This window comes from Schistocerca serialis, chromosome 9 (genome assembly GCF_023864345.2).
Source record: "Schistocerca serialis cubense isolate TAMUIC-IGC-003099 chromosome 9, iqSchSeri2.2, whole genome shotgun sequence".
Lineage (NCBI taxonomy): Eukaryota > Metazoa > Arthropoda > Insecta > Orthoptera > Acrididae > Schistocerca > Schistocerca serialis.
Window position 1 is genome coordinate 532,577,551 of NC_064646.1, and position 17,810 is coordinate 532,595,360.

The 17,810-nt window shown below is 40.8% G+C and overlaps 1 protein-coding gene across 1 annotated transcript in view; it reads right to left on the reverse strand.

Annotated features, from left to right (window-relative positions):
- Nucleotides 1-15,857: 15,857 nt before the first annotated feature.
- The window catches only part of LOC126419137 (14 kDa phosphohistidine phosphatase-like), a 45,231-nt gene continuing 43,278 nt past the window's right edge, over nt 15,858-17,810 (reverse strand). The window contains exon 5 of the mRNA XM_050086245.1: nt 15,858-16,040. The gene's annotated coding sequence lies outside the window, so the exon portion shown is untranslated. The remainder of the gene's footprint in view (nt 16,041-17,810) is intronic.

Below are 17,810 nucleotides of genomic sequence, written 5' to 3' on the forward strand. Positions count from 1 at the left end.
GATGTTACCACATCAATTGTATATCGATATCAATGAAGTGTTCACTCAGCTGACTTGACCCTAACAGCTGTGGCTTCTAGTCTTTCAGGTTCAGGGATCTTAATATTTGTGTATTCTTTGTCTCAATATATGATGATTGCTGTTCCACCCACAGTTGTGCCTTCAGGTGGTCAGTACAGTAAATGTAATATCTTGGAAAGAGTAGTTGTTTGTGTGACTGGAGCTCAGCTTCGTTCATGAGAGCAATCCAGATTCCCTTCTCCTCCATAAATGCAGCTACCTCTGCCCTTTTGTTGCCAATCCCATCTGCATTCCAGAATAGCATCTGGGTCAAAGTACTGTTGTTTGTGTTTTGTGGTGCATTATCTATGGAAGAGTGTGGGCAGTGTGGTGATAGCAGTTTGTATAGCAGCCATGCAATGGCTGGGTGTAGCCGTCTTGAGTTTGTGCATGTGTTACGATGAAGAGCCTCAAGAGGATCTTAAGCCACGTGAGTGGGGAATAGTGTCTCCACTATGCCTCTGATTGTGGTGAGAATGTTTGTTATGTCAGCCAAAGTGTTGGCGGTGGTGTTGGTGGCTGCTGGTCCTTATGTTGGTGTACTGGATGGGCTGGCTTGTGTGTTATTCATGGTTCGTATTTCATCTGGGGTCACCTGTGTTATTGCTGTGGTGAGGGGGGCAAGAGTGTGAGTTACGGTTACATTATTCCTTTGAATGTGTTCCTATGTTTGTCTGGTCTGTTGTTGGTGTATTTGTTGTGGTGTGATAGTGTCCCCTCTTTTGTTTTTTGGGTACCTCCGTTTCATTTCGTGTGTTTGTGGTTGCCCTAGTTTGGGTGTGTCTTCTGTGATATCACGAGTGTCACAATCTGGCCCAGACAGCGTTGACTTGGTGTTGTCTGAGACCGGCAGTGTTGTCATCAGTATAGGGGCAGTTTCTAGCATTGCATGTGTGGGTTGTGGTTCTGTTGTTGTGGGAGTGTGCCATGAGTTTGTGGAGCTCTGTGCATCCTCAGTTCATCCACTTCCACTGACAATGCCAGTAAAAGAGATTCCACACCTTACTGGTTGGGGTGTGGGGAGTGTCTTGGAGCTGTTCTGGTTACCACTTGTCTGTCTTTGGCACTTTTGCACCTTAGAGCTTCTTTGTATGCTGCACACCATCTGTAGTTTGCACATGGACCCCTCCACATTTGGTACATTTGATAGTTGTACCAAGTTTAAAGTGTCATGCTACACGGTTACCAGTGCATTTGCGGCACCGTGTGCCAGATCACATCGGGTGCCGCACGGCCAAACTGCTGGCAGTGGTGGCACTGTTGGGGGACACACGGAGGTGTGTATATTTCTACTATGACCATGTGAAGCAGGAGCATCTGCGTCAGAAAGTTGCAGGAGTAAGCTGTGTCATCCAACTCCACTAAATAGTTTGGCTGCAGTCTGTGTGTCACAAATCCCAGAATTCATCTCATGCTCTCACAGTCCCAGCTGAGAGCTGTGATTATACCATGAAGAATGTCATTGAGGGTTGTGGTGTCAACTCCTTTCACGATGTACATTCGAGTTTTCCCCCCTTGGGTGCTATATTTATGATACTCAATTCCCCCAGCTTTGACGAATTTCAGGAGATTTGTGCAATCTGTTTTGTTGCATACATACAGTGATACATGGTCCCTTGTGAGTTTTGTGTTTGGTATATGGTGGGGAGTGACATTCTACAAATGTCTTGTTTAGCTTGCCGAGGCAAGTGTAATTGTGTATTATGACCAGTCGGAAGCCAGTCGGTGTAGTGTTCTGCGTAGCGGCTGGGGTAGTGTTATGTAGTTGAGGTGCTGCAGAATTGTTTGTATGGTCCCTCATATTACCGATGCTCGGAACTGGTGTTGGTAAAAGCACGCTGCATTTGCCGTGTGAGTCAGTAGGCTCAGTTGTTCATGTATGTTGCTGCTGATTGCATTTTGGACCCACCAGCTTCCAAGGTCCATCTTTGTTCCACGGAGCTCTCACTTCCAGCTCGACGACTACTGCGGTGATATTGAGGGCCTCTAGTGTATTCACTGGTGGTGTGACTGGTGTTGGTGTTGCTGTTGCTGTTGTGTTGCTTCCACCCGTCAGTTGGACAATGAGCTCATGCTGTCTCCGAGCCATTGCTTCTTGATTTGTGGCAGCGAAGTTCAGATTTAGCTGGTTCATCACTTACTGATAGGTGGCAAAGCAAGACGTCGAAGGGAACAGATGGCACTCCTGCCTCTTGTGCTGCAGTCTTGCTACGGGTCGTCGGGTGGGATCTGCTCGGTGGATCTGCCGTCTCCCAGACATAAGGATACTTTTAAGGATAGAATGTGGATATGAGACAATTTTACTTTTTCGTCTGAAACGACAATTTTGCTTTTTTAGTGTACATAAAGAAGAGGGGAGTCCTTATGACTCACTTGTGCAAGATGCAATGCACAGTGCAAGAGAGCACGGGTGGAAGACAGCAGCCTGTACTGGACGGTGTTGTCCAATGTGAACGTGCCCCGGACACTGAAATACCCTATTAAAGAATGGGAGAGTCACACTGGGGAAGTTCCAACCACAGTTGCAGGAACTTTGAGCCAGAACTATTGGCCACCTAGCACTGTCAAGTGTGTAGCAGCGTGTGCTTGTTAGTGACACTCCAAAGAGTGTCCTGTGGCATCTACGCCAGTTTTAGCATATGTGTAACACAAATTTCCTCTCGCTCGCAGCTACTGCAGGTACAGGGGGAAGGCAGCTGCTCAGCTGTGACTCACCCGTAGTACTGCCTGTGGTTTTCCTTGGTGGGAGGACTGGAACGAGGTGCACCAAGCCTTGTGATGCCCATTGAGGAACTGTTGGACTGAGGTGTAGTGACTCTGAGGTCAAGAAAGCTGGCAGTGACCAGAACAGGGTGTGCTGACGCCCCCCCCCCCCCCCTCCTTTCTGCTTTCAGTGATGCCATTGCAGAGGATTACACTGTGGTTGGTCATCTGGTTTTGATGTGGGCCAGAACATGAAGCTTTCCTTTGCTTTTTTTTTTTTTGCTAAATTGACTCTTACTTCTGGACACAAACACCTATACAGAGCAAATGTATTGGCATCCAGGGTTTAGTTATTTGGGGGGGGGGAGTGACGGTTTGTTATTGTTTCCACCCCCCTCGCCCAGCTTCCCTCAAAAATGCAACTCGCTAGCAACCTCGCTGTTAGCATACGACAGACATCTACAATTTTAATAACAATAATAAATACACAAAAATATATTAAATTATTCAATATAATAGTAACAATACAAATAGGTGGATCAAAGAAGGAAGAAAACATAGAACAAACAAAAGAACTTCAGAAAGTGTACAAACTGACATGGACACACTATAATAAAAGAAACATTTCAGTACAAGGCAAACACATGCACTACAATACAGTTATAGTATCAGAAGAACTCTTCGCATCAGAAATGACCACAATCTGAGGACCAGGCACCACAAAGCAGAAAGAATACAATGCAAAATCCTCAGAAAATTTTTTGGAGCAGTGCACAGAGATGGATGAAGAGATCAACCAGAGAATTATATGAACACAGAGGCAGACTCAGTCACAATCAGAAAACACCGACTAACATTCTGTGGACACATACACACAATGAATAGCGACAGATTCACAAAGGGATTTAGGATGTAGTAAATGCCTTAAAGGCACTTAAAGTAGTAAAGGAGTTTTGCTATTTGGGGAGCAAAATAACTGATGATGGTCGAAGTAGAGAGGATATAAAATGTAGGCTGGCAATGGCAAGGAAAGTGTTTCTGAAGAAGAGAAATATGTTAACATCCAGTATTGATTTAAGTGTCAGGAAGTCATTTCTGAAAGTATTCGTATGGAGTGTAGCCATGTATGGAAGTGAAACATGGACGATAAATAGTTTGGACAAGAAGAGAATAGAAGCTTTCGAAATGTGGTGCTACAGAAGAATGCTGAAGATTAGATGGGTAGATCACATAACTAATGAGGAAGTATTGAATAGGATTGGGGAGAAGAGAAGTTTGTGGCACAACTTGACCAGAAGAAGGGATCGGTTGGTAGGACATGTTCTGAGGCATCAAGGGATCACCAATTTAGTATTGGAGGGCAGCGTGGAGGGTAAAAATCGTAGAGGGAGACCAAGAGATGAATACACTAAGCAGATTCAGAAGGATGTAGGTTGCAGTAGGTACTGGGAGATGAAAAAGCTTGCACAGGATAGAGTAGCATGGAGAGCTGCATCAAACCAGTCTCAGGACTGAAGACCACAACAACAACAACAAATGCCTTAATCAAAAAAAACCAGTTGGTTTCAAGAAATAGAAGAAGGCTACAAACAAGCAGGAATCAGAATGGAAATGATGAATGAAAGAGACAAATTCAGAAACAAAATTATGAACATAAAACTTGAAGTAAAGGGAAGGAAGAAAACAGAGAAAATATGTACATATCAAAGGAAACAAGAACACAGTCTAAGAATGAAAAGATTTTGGGAAGAGAAAAGGGAGGAGGAAAGAAGGAAAAAGCTGAACAATCACGTACCAACCAAGTTGAACTCTGTCAGAGTGTGTGCTCACCATCATTATTTTAATAAACATTATGACTGAACAGCGGTCTGCAAACACATGTGAATGAGGGGAATACTGTTTCTATCAGTGATTTCCAACTGTGTTCGGGAAGTCATTCTTTCTGTTGTTGTTGTATCGGATCTGTTGACAGCTGGTATGTTCAACCCAGTGGTGTGCAGCTTTACCCGGCTGGAATGTTGTCAATCAGACCAAAAGCATGTCCTTGTGGGCAGACCCTAGCACGAGCAACTGAAAAGTGTCCTTTATTAAATGTAGCTTGTCATTGCTGGAAGAACTTGGCATTTTTGACACACTTCTGTTTCCACGCTACCTCCTTCTCCAAAAGTTATGTGTGCATTTGGAAATTGGTGAAGTAAAAAATATAAAGACATCGTGTCATTCTGCCACATCTGTCTGTAGTGTGCATTTTGGGGTGCGTGTACGATACAAGGCATTTAGGTATGGTGAGGTTACTTAGCCATTAGTGTTCACAACGGCTGGCATAAAGGAAACATGACATGTATTACATTAGAAAGCAACAGCGATAGCTTTCCGACCGCGTAATTTCTACTAGGCAGAGTCAGAAGCAGACACAGTGGCCTGTGCCAGATACGAGGGTTGGAAGTGGCTGAAATGTGAGTCGTGGGACAGAGAGAAAGAGAGAGAGAGAGAGAGAGAGAGAGAGAGAGAGAACACACAGACAGCACCATAAAGCATTCCCCATCTCTTTCTGCACAGAATGCACCACACTGCTGCCTTCTTAAGTGCACCCCAGTATAATATGTTGTTTGGGAAGTGGGTGGTAGTTATCACCATTGCCACGACCTCCCCTTGTATCCACTCCTGCAAGATTGTGAAATCTACAGCCACTGAGGAGATTTATGTGAGATGTTCCTATCAACTTTGTGTAATATTCATATTGCACACTTCTGCAGACGAAACAGATTATCGACCTTAGCTTAGGAAAGAAAAGAATCATCACAGATCATTAAGGTTCAAAGAACTTGTCTTGAACACTGTAAGGGATCCGTGATCCCACAAACATAGATGCTAGTATCTGACGCCCAGGTCGATAGCGGACAGGAGTCGATTGTCGAGCACTGTAGTAGGCAGTGAGACTAGTGCTGAGTGCGCAGTAGTATGGTAGAGTGTCGAGTGAGAAGTAGTGCGGGAATGACAGGCAAGAATGGTGGTCGAGTGAGTTGTAAACGGTAAAACTCACTGGAGTATGACGAGTGAGCACGTCCCCCTGATCGTCGTGGGGTTGACTCTCACTAATGCCGATTCGCGAGTGATATGAAACAGAAAGTGACAAGTGCCGAATTACGTGTTTCGCATCAACCGCATCGGCCAGCAACAACCATGGATTGCAGTGAGGATTGTTGTGAATGTTAACCATCAGCATTGCGTGTGACAAAGTACTGAAAATAAGCAATCAATAAAAAGAAATAACCGCAATTAGACGTGTAAGGCAAAGGTAGCAACTGCCTCAGAATTTGTGTGTTAGTAGGAAATATATATCAGTTGTACATCACAACCTTTGTGATACTTAATAATAGACAAACTTTCAATCATTAGCTATTCTGTCTCAGAACAGCCGCATTCGCAGAACAACCAATAGCCTTTCATCCATTAAGTATACCGTCATATATCATAATAATTAACTGTTTGGTGGCTTCGGTAAATTACCCAAAATCCAGTAAAGGAATTAATCAGGGATGTTTCAACACGAATGCTTAAAAATTCTTTTGTAGTTAACCTATTTTCAGATTATGAAGAGTTCTTTGTTACAGCTTGTATTTTTGTTCCAGGTGGCACTGAACTTGATGGCTGTAGTGATGTCATCAAGGCACAAAGTTGGAAGTTGTTAAACCTTCAGAAACAAGATTTTCAAAAGTACTTCTTCTCAGATACCAATATTTTGCCCCTGTTTGTGTCGGATACACAGATGTCTCAGTTGTTATCACATAATTTGAGTGTAGTGACTGAATCTAGAAAACAGTTTCTTTTGCTTCCCTGTACCCCAAGCATTATGTGCAATGCAGGACTCCTAACAAGCCAAACACCCAGAGCACAGCCCTCTGTTTTCTCTTGCAGTTTCTGCAGTTCAGGAGCACAGTCCGGAAGTCTGACTCATGTTGACCGGACCGGCAGGGCGAAAATGGTCAACGTGGGTTCGAAGCTGGTGACAGAACAGACTGCTACAGCACGAGCAAAGGTTTTTGTGGGACCCGAACTGATGAAACTCGTACGAGAAAGGTGACGTACTTAGCGTTGCTCGCCTGGCGGGAATTGTGGGGGCCAAGCAGACGTCCAGCCTTATCCCTCTGTGTCATAATATATCTTTATCCTCTGAGGCTGTGGACATTGAACTGGACTCTGCTCTCAACTGTGTGATTATAACTGGCACGGCAAAGTGTAGAGGGCAGACGGGCGTGGAGATGGAAGCTCTCACTGCTGTATCGGTGTCTGCCTTAACAGTGTACGATATGTGCAAAGCTGTGAGTCATGACATTGTGATATCTGAAATAATGCTTCTGGCCAAAAGTGGGGGAACTAGAGGAGACTTCCACCGGACATGAGCATCTGTGTGGGTCAGTGAAATAAGTTAAGTATACCTGGTATGATGTAGGCAAATTTCAAAGTCTGTTCGTAGTTATAATAAATTATATACACATCGAATTGGACTGAATATAAGTTGCACCTTTAATTTCGAAAAAGAGAGAAACTTAATTAAAAATAATTTGTCAAGTTGCCCATTTACAAAAGCTTTTCAACATGTGATTTACCCTTAACCACTTTTTTTGTAGTACACTGTAGATAAATTACACACAAAAACAAAGCTTTCAGTTGCAGTTTTCATGTAAGACACTCTTAACTTCACTAACATTCATTGTTTTATCACTGTCAGTATTTTTGTCACTCTCCTCCCAAAGTACAGTGCCGTCACTACAATCCCGGGCATTGCATGTGCAGCATTTCTTGAACCGTACCTTTAAAAAGCACATCTGTTAGATGAATAACTGTGAGTTTGAAATTTGCAACGTAACTGTACCGAATTCCAAAATTTTCTCTCAATGTTGTGCTTCATTGGTGAAGAATAAATTATATTCTTTAGTTAGAGAAAAATTGTGCCTGTCCCATTGTCTAAAATAGAGAAACTGTGAGAATGGTAATACAGAGGGGTCCAGAAAAATGTAGACTCTCTTTGATAGTCAATATTGATGGAACAAAATGGCATAGTGTCAAAATTCTTGCATGGGAGGAAGATCATTTTGTGTGTTCAAAGTGACACCTGTTAGCAGCCAAGCAACATCAATGTTGCTGAATTGTTGACTGAAGTACAGCTGTCAGTGTTGCCAGTGTGGTAGCTGCACAGGATGTCTTGATGGTTTCTCATATCTCATTCAGTGTAGCTGGGTTCTGTTGGTAAACTTTGTTTGTTGAGGTCCCCCATTGGTAGAAGTCGAGAATTGTAAGGTCCCGTAACCTTGGTGGGCACTTGACAGCTCCTCTTCGACTTATCCGTCGTCCAGGTAAATTTTCATCTAAGTAGAATCTGATATCTCTGTGGTGGTGAGGCGGAATAGTCTTGTAGGTAAAAATCTTTTGTTTCCAAACACCTCTTGGATGGCTAATAAAATCAATGTTTGCAGCATATGATACACCTCACCAGTTATGTACCTTCAAAGAAGAATGGGTCAGAGAAACAATACTATGACGGACCACACCACACATTAACACCAAGTGAAGTAACATGTTTGTCCATGTGAACATGAGGATTTTCAGCAGCCCAATACACGCAGCTATGACAGTTTACATTACCATTCAGGTTGAATTGTGCCTCATTAGGCCAGATAACCTTCCCTGCAAACCATTCATCTTCGTGAAGCATGCCTTCAGACCACTCGTAGTGCTCCATCCTTCGATTCGAGTTGTCCTCATTCATAGTGTGAAATAATCTTGGAATGTACGCTTTCCACTTTGCAGTCTTCAGAATTTATCATGCACTTGATCAGCTTACCCCACTTCCCCATACATCCTGCTTCATAGATTTTTGAGATGATCTACAAAAATGTTGCAATACAGCAGTGCTGGAACCTGGAGGTTGATGTTCTTGTTCGGAGGACCTTTCCTTGTGCACATTTTAAACAGTATTGTCGGCTTAAAATTTATACCAAATACAATAAATTGTTGTTTCAGTACAGCCTTGCATTGCTCAAACAATAGTTGTACTTCATTCAGTGCTGCATTGTCATCTGCTGGAAACCCACACGACAAGATCTGTTGGGAAAACAGTGGTTTATGCTACCACTCAAAATTGCAGCCATATAACACATTGTTCCAAAGGTAATAACTATCAGAGAATGTCTACATTTTTCTGGATCCCTCTGTAGTCACTACCTAAATGGGATATCAACAAAGAGAATGTTTGCATTGCTACCTCATACACAACAATTGATTTACAAACTGTAGTGATATTTTTGTTTCATTTCATACTTAAGAAGAAGCACTACAGTTGAGGTTTCTATGATTCATAAAAGTCCCAGTTTTTATGGGGTGTGCTGTATACTCTAATTTTTTTGGAGATTTTTTGTAGAAATGGTGTATCTTATATTCAGGCCAGTATGGTACCCGTTTCCATCCTGTTTTAAGTCTTAATTCAAAATATTTATCTTTCTTTTTCCAATACCTGATCAATTTGAGAGAGATATTTAAAACAAAAAATAAGCACTAGCAAGTACGTTAATTTGCTATTGTTAAAACTTTATCTCGTGTATGTTTTCTACAATTTTGATATGACACCACCTGCACTCTTATCTTGTTGCCAGTAAAAAGTGAGTAAGTAGGTCATTAAACTCTCTCTCTCTCTCTCTCTCTCTCTCTCTCTCTGTGCCCTCCCCCAGCTGTGTGGTAGTGTCCTCTGTGTTGCTCTATTGTTTCAATTTTTGATGGTCCCGTGCTGTGAAAAGTTGAGGTGAAGTGTTCATTCTTAAATAAATAGTGTGTATCAGGTCTTTTCTCCTAGGATCAGGTTGTCATTGCTGTGTTCATTGAAGTAAAATGACACTTTTTTAACAGTTCCTAAAATGTGCACCACTTCATTGACACTTTTGCTCAGGTGTAGAGCATATTGGCCAGACTAATTTACATGTTTCAGCTTTACACTCTATGGTATCCTCTTTTTTAAAGGCCTATCATCTTTCTTGTCTGTGACTTGTCCAGAGATTGAAAATGTTTTATTTTGTAAGTTACCAATCCAGAACAGGTTTCTGTCAATTTAATTCTTCAGGTTTTTCCAGAAGTTTGCTGAAATTCCCGAGTTGTCCTTTGCACAGTCGGACATCATTGTCTTCCTCGCATATTTCGGTGACATTAGTCGTTGCTTTTACAAAGTGCTACTTGAGACTGATCGTCAAATGGGGCAGGTCTGTAATTTGTTCCCTCTGCCTTCCTGCTTCATCTGCAATCTGCTCTGACAGACACCATCCTCGGGTATCCGTGTTGCGTGATATTCCGAGAGCCATCTACACTCACGGGCACGATCCTTGTGTGTTATGTTTTCAGTCCAAGCTGGCTGGTAGAATTCTGTTTGTGGGCTGTCCCCGTTTGGGGACAAGGATCGGCAGGGCATGCAACCCTAATCTTTCATCTTTCAGTTAACTCAAATTTTGTACATCATCTGGTGTAAATTATAAGAATTTAAGCAAAAACTTCTGTCTCTCAACAGCTTTCTTAATAACACTATTCCAGTAACTGGATATGCATATTGAAATATCTGTGTTGTATATTAGATTCTATGACCTGTACCAAGGCAATATTTTGCGGTTGCAAATTTTCTTGACTATTATTAAGTGTGTGTGTGTGTGTGTGTCGCTTATGCCCTACATACGAGTCCTCCAAGCTACTGATGATCTGACCAATGTACGACATGCCAAAATGCTACGGCTGCATGGGGAGATACAATTAAATCCCATCCCCCCCCCCCCCCTCTCTCTCTCTCTCTCTCTCTCTCTCTCTCTCTCTCTCTTCTCCCCCCTCTCTCTCAAAGATCGGCAGGTTCAGGAATCTAACACAGAAAGAATTTAATCACGGTTTCTTTTTCATCTCTATCATACAATGTAGTCCAATTTTTTGCTAATACAGAAATAACATTTTGTGATTTATGTTGTGTACTCTTCAAAAGATCTAATGATGTCCTCATTCCTTTCTTATAAACAAAACAAGAAAAAACTGACAATAATTGTTGTTAAAATAAAACACAGAACAGTGTCTCCATAGCATCAATGAGAACATCCTTTCAGCACCTTTGACCCAGGCAGTGAACACAGCAGCGGTCAGTCTATGACTTGCAGCAGGTGAATCCCAGTCAGCTGCATTGCTCATGCACCCCACATAAATAATAATAAACAAAATCTAACAATACACATAACCAAGGCTTGATTTGTGACAGTATACTACCGCTGATGACGAAAAAAATTGGACCCAAAGATTTTGAGATGTGGTACAATAGAACTTTTGCTCTAGTTGAAGCGGTAAGATGCAAATGTTGTATTCACACTTTTAAAAAGCTCAGAAAAGTGTTATAACTTTTTCAGAAGTCTAAATCAAACTATGGAAACTCTCGGTAGGAACTTAGAAATATAGGAAATGATAGAGTGCTACTTACCATAAATACATGTTAAGAAGTCTATTTTTTTTCTTTTAACAAATCTAGCACTGCATATTACTGCCAAATTAGTCATTACCTATGATTGCCCCAGTGGCAGAAGTATGTATAATAATGTCAAAACGTTTGTGACACTACACACTAGGAGAAGCTCAAGTTTCAGATACACATTGATTGCGTTCTTGATGATGCTATCTACATGTTCATCCACACTCTGAAAACCACTATGAAGAGTATGACAGAGGGTACATCTCACTGTACCAGATATTAAAGCTTGTTCATGTTTCAAGACCATTTAAATCTTTCTCTGCATGCTGTAATTAATCTAATATTGTCCTCACGGTTCCTATGGGAGCAATAGTTACAAGGTTGTAACATATTCCTAGAGTCGTCTTTTGGTAAGCATACTTTCTTAGGATAGTGTACATCTTATCCTGAAGCGTCTGCCAATTCAGTTATTTCAGCATCTCTGTGACACTCTCCCTTGGGTCAAACAAACCTGTGACCATTTGATCTGCCCTTCTCTGCATGCATTCAATTCCCCATTAATCCATTTTGATACAGGTCCCACACATTTGAGCAATATTCTAGGATGGATCACACAAACGATTTGTAGAATGACTGCATTTCTATGGTATTCTACAAAAAAAAATCTCACTCTTTCGCCTGCCTTACCCCTGAGTAGGCCCATATGACTGTTCATTTCATATCCCTACAAAGTGCTTCACCCAGGTAATTGTACGAATAGACTTAATCCAAGCAAGACATCCTGATACTGTAGTCATACCACACTGCGTTTTCTTCATTTTGCAAAATGCACGATTTTCCATGTCTGAACATTTAAAAGAAAGTTTGAAATTATCAAGATCTGACGAATGTTTGTACAATTTCTTTCAGACTGTACTTTATTCTAGATAAATGCACTATCTGTGAAAAGAGTGCTTTACTATTAATATTGTCTGCAAAGTCATTAATGTACATGAACATACCTCTCTGTGACACATCTGAGGTTATTTCTACATCAGATGATGACTCCCCAGCCAAGATAACATTTAAGTCATTCCTACCAAAATATCCTCAATTCCAGTGACAAATTTCACTCGATACCCCTCACGGTAGCAATTTTGATAATAAGCATCGATCTGGCACTAAGTCAAAAGCTGTTCAGAAATCGAGAAATACTGCCTGCACCTGTCGAGTCAGGAAGACTAAAGTTTTAAGGTCAGGTTGACAAAACAGATTTTTAATACTCTTGGAAACAACCCTAAAGTTTCTGACGTACTACAGGGGAATGACAAAGGGATCTTTGGCAGACTAGATTAAATCTAAGCGGCATCTCAGACCGACCAGAGTTACAACTTTAAAGGCTTCTACGCTGAGCAAATACAACGGGCTGTTGGAGGAAGAATGCAAAGGCAGCTTCTAGTAATGTGCAATTGCTATTCTGCGTGGTCTTTAATGGCCATTATCAAATTTTAAAAAATTAAGAATAACAATAACACAGTACACAACAGGAAGGGTACAGCAGACTTTCCCTGATTGTTCCTTACATTACCTTTCCTTGATTTGTTTTTTCTTTATGATAATGTTTCTAAGTCTTTCCTGGTTTCCATTGAAAGGTTTGGATTGTTTCAAAGATTAATTTACACATTTTTTAATATTTTAATGTATTCTAGGACAGGAACTCAAAGAGCACAAGTATAAAAAAACTGCATGTAGGACATTCATGTAAAGCTTCCCATTTTTAACTGCTAGGTAATGACAGTCTATTTTGTTACAAGAAAATGAATCGGGACTTAGTTCTCCAGAGCTGATACTATTATAAGGAGTTGTGATGGAAGAACATGAGTTCCAAACAATGGATGCCTTGGATCTGTTTGCTGCTGCTTCTTTTTAATCTCTGCTGCTAATCCCATGAGTGAAAGATCTCTACCAATGAAAAAGTAGATTTGAATGACATCAAGTTTCTTCTCTTGTCGATAGTTGTTTCTACTGAAGAGAAATGAGTCTGGTCATCTTTGTCCATTTGCAGTAGTTCAAAGGTGTCGTAGCACCTGACACGTATGCTTGAAAATAACAAACGATCAATATTGTAATTAACAAAAGTATTGTCAGCAGTAAGCAGTATTTATCACATCCAAAAAGTTTGTAAAAGCTGTGGACCCTTGTTTTATCATGTCAATCCATTTGTGCCAATGGCTAACAGAGTACCATTCACCATCATGTCAAGTGGCAATAACAGTTTGCTTGCATCATAAATATTGAGTGTCAAAAGTTAATTCTAACAATATGAAATAGGACAGATTGCTACTCACCAGTTAGAGCAGGCAATGTGCAGCAGACAAGCATACTGAAAAAAAAAGAAACTGTCAGATAATATATACTCAAAAAAACACTTAGGTACTGAAGGAATTATCCAAATACCAAATAGGGCTGAAATCAGTAAATGTGACATACATGTGAAGACAGAAAAATAATTACAGTTTCAGAAAAAACTGGATGATTTATTCAAGAGAAAGAGCATCACAAATTGGATGAGATGGTCCACCTCTGGCCCTTATACAAGCTTGGCTCTGGCTGATAGAGTTGTTGGATGTCCAACAGAGGGACATCATGCCAAATTCTATTCAAATGTCACTGTAGATAGTCAAAATCCCGAGGTGGTCTAACGGCCTGCCCATAATGCTCCTTACATTCTCAATTGGGGAGAGATCCAGCAACTTTGCTGGCCAAGGTAGGGTTTGACAAGCATGAGGACAAGCTGTGTGCGGACAGGCTTTATCTTGCTGAAATGTAAGCAATGTAAGGCTTGCCAAGAAGGGAAACAAAATAGGATGTGCAGTATTGTCAACAGACAACTATGCTGTAGGGGTGACATCCATGTCACCCCTACAGCATAGTCGTCTGTTGACCAAAAGGGATCTGTTATGAAAAGAAATCGCACCCCAGATCATCAGTCCTGGTAGTTGGACCGTATGGGATGTGACATTCACGGTGGTATCCCACCGTCTGGGGGGTCTTCAGACACATCTGTGCTGATCATTGGGGCTCAGTTCATAGTGGGATTCATCACTGAAGCCAATTATATTCCAGTCAATGCAATTCCAGACCAGGGACGTGCCTGGGGACACACCAGATAGCAGTGCGATACCAACCTGGCTGCTGGCTGCCATACAGCCAAACGAGGACTGATGGTCTACTGTGCCATTTCTTTTCATAACAGGACCCCTTTGGTTGTCATCTGTGTCACCATTACAACACAGACATCTGTTGACGATATTATAAACCCCATTTTGTTTCTCTTCATGACAAGCCATCATTTGCTTACATTTCAGGAAGATAATGCCTGCCCACACACAATTCGTCTTCATACTTGCCACACCTTATCTTTGCCAGCAAGGTCACGGGATCTCTCCCCAACTGAGTATGTCTGGGGCATTATGGGCAGGGCCACCCAACCAGCTCATGATTTAGACAATACAATGTGCCACTTGGATAGAATTTGGCTTGATGTCCCTCAGTAGGGCATCCAACAAATCTATCAATGCCAAGCTTGCTCAAGAGTCAGAGGTGGACCAACTTGCTCAATTTGTGAAGCTCTTTCTCTTGAATAAATCAATCAATTTTTCTGACATTGTAATTTTTTATTTATTTATTTTTTTTTTTTTTTGTCTGTGCACGTACATCACATCTACATATTTCCATCCCACACAGATAATTCTTTCATGCTGCATAATGTTTATTTTTATCTTACGAGTGTAATCTAATGGACAGAGCCCACCTCAGCATAGGGAGTCTCTGCTGGTTGGGAGTGTGGAGGTGGACAGACAGAGAGAGGTGTACTAGGGGGACAGTAACAGTGTGTGAGATTGGAATGGGAGCAGTGGAGGGCATTGAGGTGTGGTGCCACAGGAACGAAGCCTAGAAACTTTAGCTGCGACATATTCTTCACTCCTGTAAACCCCGTTACCTAAACCTTTGCTAGTCTCTCTGTCTCACATATCTAGGCCTTTACCTGCTCCCACCCCAGCCTCACACCACCACACCTGCTTGATGAGGACTGTCCCATACTTTCTAATATCTAAAAATCTTCCTTCAATGTGCCAGTCTGCCACTCAGTGTCTCCTCTAGGTGGGGAGCAGAAAGCTATCCTATTTCATATTATTGTTATTCCATCCCAGATTTCCCAATGTTTAAAAATTAATTTTACACTTGCCGTAAAGTATTACACAAACACTAAGTGGTTATTTTTTCTGATTTTCAAATTATATTTTAATCTCATTTTTGTCCCTTTATCTAATCAACTTTGCAGTGTGAGATTTCTGACGAAAGTACGAGTTATTCAGAAAGTAGGTAAAAAGTAGTGAATTCTTCCTTTGAATCACTCTCACTTAGTCTCAGGCGCGAGCAAATGTGTGTACCCGTATATGCATTTAGCTGTATCAAATTATCTTCCCCAACACACAAAATGGGGGTCATTATTCATTTTATCTTGAAAGTATGTGTGAAACGCACTTTCCACAAAAAGGCTCAGATGCATAACTCTCAAAATATGTGTTTGAACAATAGGTCTGGAATTTTTAAAGACAAGGCGAAGAAACCATTGGATTGTATAACTTTTTTATTAATCACAAAGAAACAACATGATTCAAAGACATCAACAACAGCAATGGACGTTCAAGTGAATTGTCTGCCTCCAATTCTGATCACAGAGAAACACTCCAATAGGAAAGAGGGCACAACATCCAGCTCCATTTTCAAAAGCTGCAATGTCAAATATTACAACCTGTAACAAAAAAAGGTCATGTGATAAATATTGTTTACATATCGATTACAGTAACAGAGGCATATATGATCTAATAGGAAGGGGGGAACAGAAGGGCAGGACATGGGGAACAATGAACAGATGAGATGTGAAACCACGGTAAGTTAATAGTGGTGATAATGCCAGTTAATTACATGTGTGGGAAAAGCAACCACTCTTGCAATTCAGAGCTACTCTTGTTTCTGCAACTGATCTTCCGTTCTTTCATTGTTCCTATTTTTCTCATATTAATAATTCTAGTTATAGAAGGTTTTCTAACTAAAAGCTTATTAGCATTTTGTAATGAAACCGATAAACAATACAGTCACATTCTCTAATGGAAGAACACAGTACATCGCGTTCGTAAATAACTTGATCCAACAAAACTTTTTATATGAGTATCTCGACATTCATTACATGACATTTAATTTTAAGTATCAATACAAACACTTACATAAAACATTATTTACACTCAAAACCCATTATTCAAAACTGATGTCCATATGTGTAACTGTTTACAGTAGCAATTATTAATATAGTTACTATTGCTAGCTTTAATATGGATTGTTAAAAAGTTTAGAAATGTTAACTTAAAAATGAACTGTAAGCAAAATCTTTTCTGTTAAAAAGTTAATGTTGAAACCACTGGAGAAACATTATAATGTATTATTGTAGTCATCATGTACACTGAAAAAAAAAAAAAATTGCAACACCAAAAAGTAATTAACGTAGAGTAATGAAATTTCAGGAATATATATGTCTAAGTAACTTATTTAAGTGATTAACGTTGCAAGATCACAGGATAATATAAGTGCGAGATACACCATTGCAAATGTGATACAGTAATACATTGAAATCCAGTGTAACTGCCCGAATGTAAGCATGCAAACGTGCATGCATTGTGCTGGATATGAGTTTGTGGGATGAAGTTCCATGCCTGTTTCACATTGTCATCGAAACAGGGATGGTTAATGCTGTTTTTGGGAGACACTGGAGTTGTTCGACGATGTCCCGTGTGCACTGAATTGGAGCCAGACCTGGTGATCAAACAGGTCAAGGCAACATGTTGACGTACTGTAGAGTATACACCCATGCCTCCATCTTTGCTACCCTCCCTGTTTACCTCTACCCTGTTGCTTCATAACCTGGGTTGTGAGTAACTGAATCCACTTTCTCTTCTTCCCCTTCTTTCCCCTCTCTCCTCCCTGATGAAGGAACAAAGTTCCAAAAGCTAGGATACGTAAATTTTCTGTTATGTTTTGTGTATCTATTGGCTGTACTGGCCAGCCCCTCTATCTCTTTGTTAGTATTTGTTTCACGTCTTTATATGAGATTTTCCATCATCACAATAATGTTAGTTTATAATTTATGGACAGCCTAATCCATTATTTCCTGTCACGGTTTGAAACTTTAGTAAATCATAATTTTTGTCTTGGTAAAATAAAGGTGATTAGATGTTTCCCTCATGCACATGTAAGAGACTGTCAGTTCACATCTACGTTTATAATCTGCAATCCACCAGGAGGTGCATGGTACAGGGTAAGTCCCATTGTACCAGTTATCAGGGTTTCTTGCTGTTTCATTCATGTATGGAGCGTGGAAGAATGATTGTCTGAATTTGTCTGAATGCCTCTGTGTGAGCAGTAATCATTCTAATCTTATCTTCACGACCCCTGTGAGAGCAATATGTGGGGGGTTGTAGTATATCCCTAGAGTAATCATTTAAAGACAGTTCTTGAAACTTTGCTAATA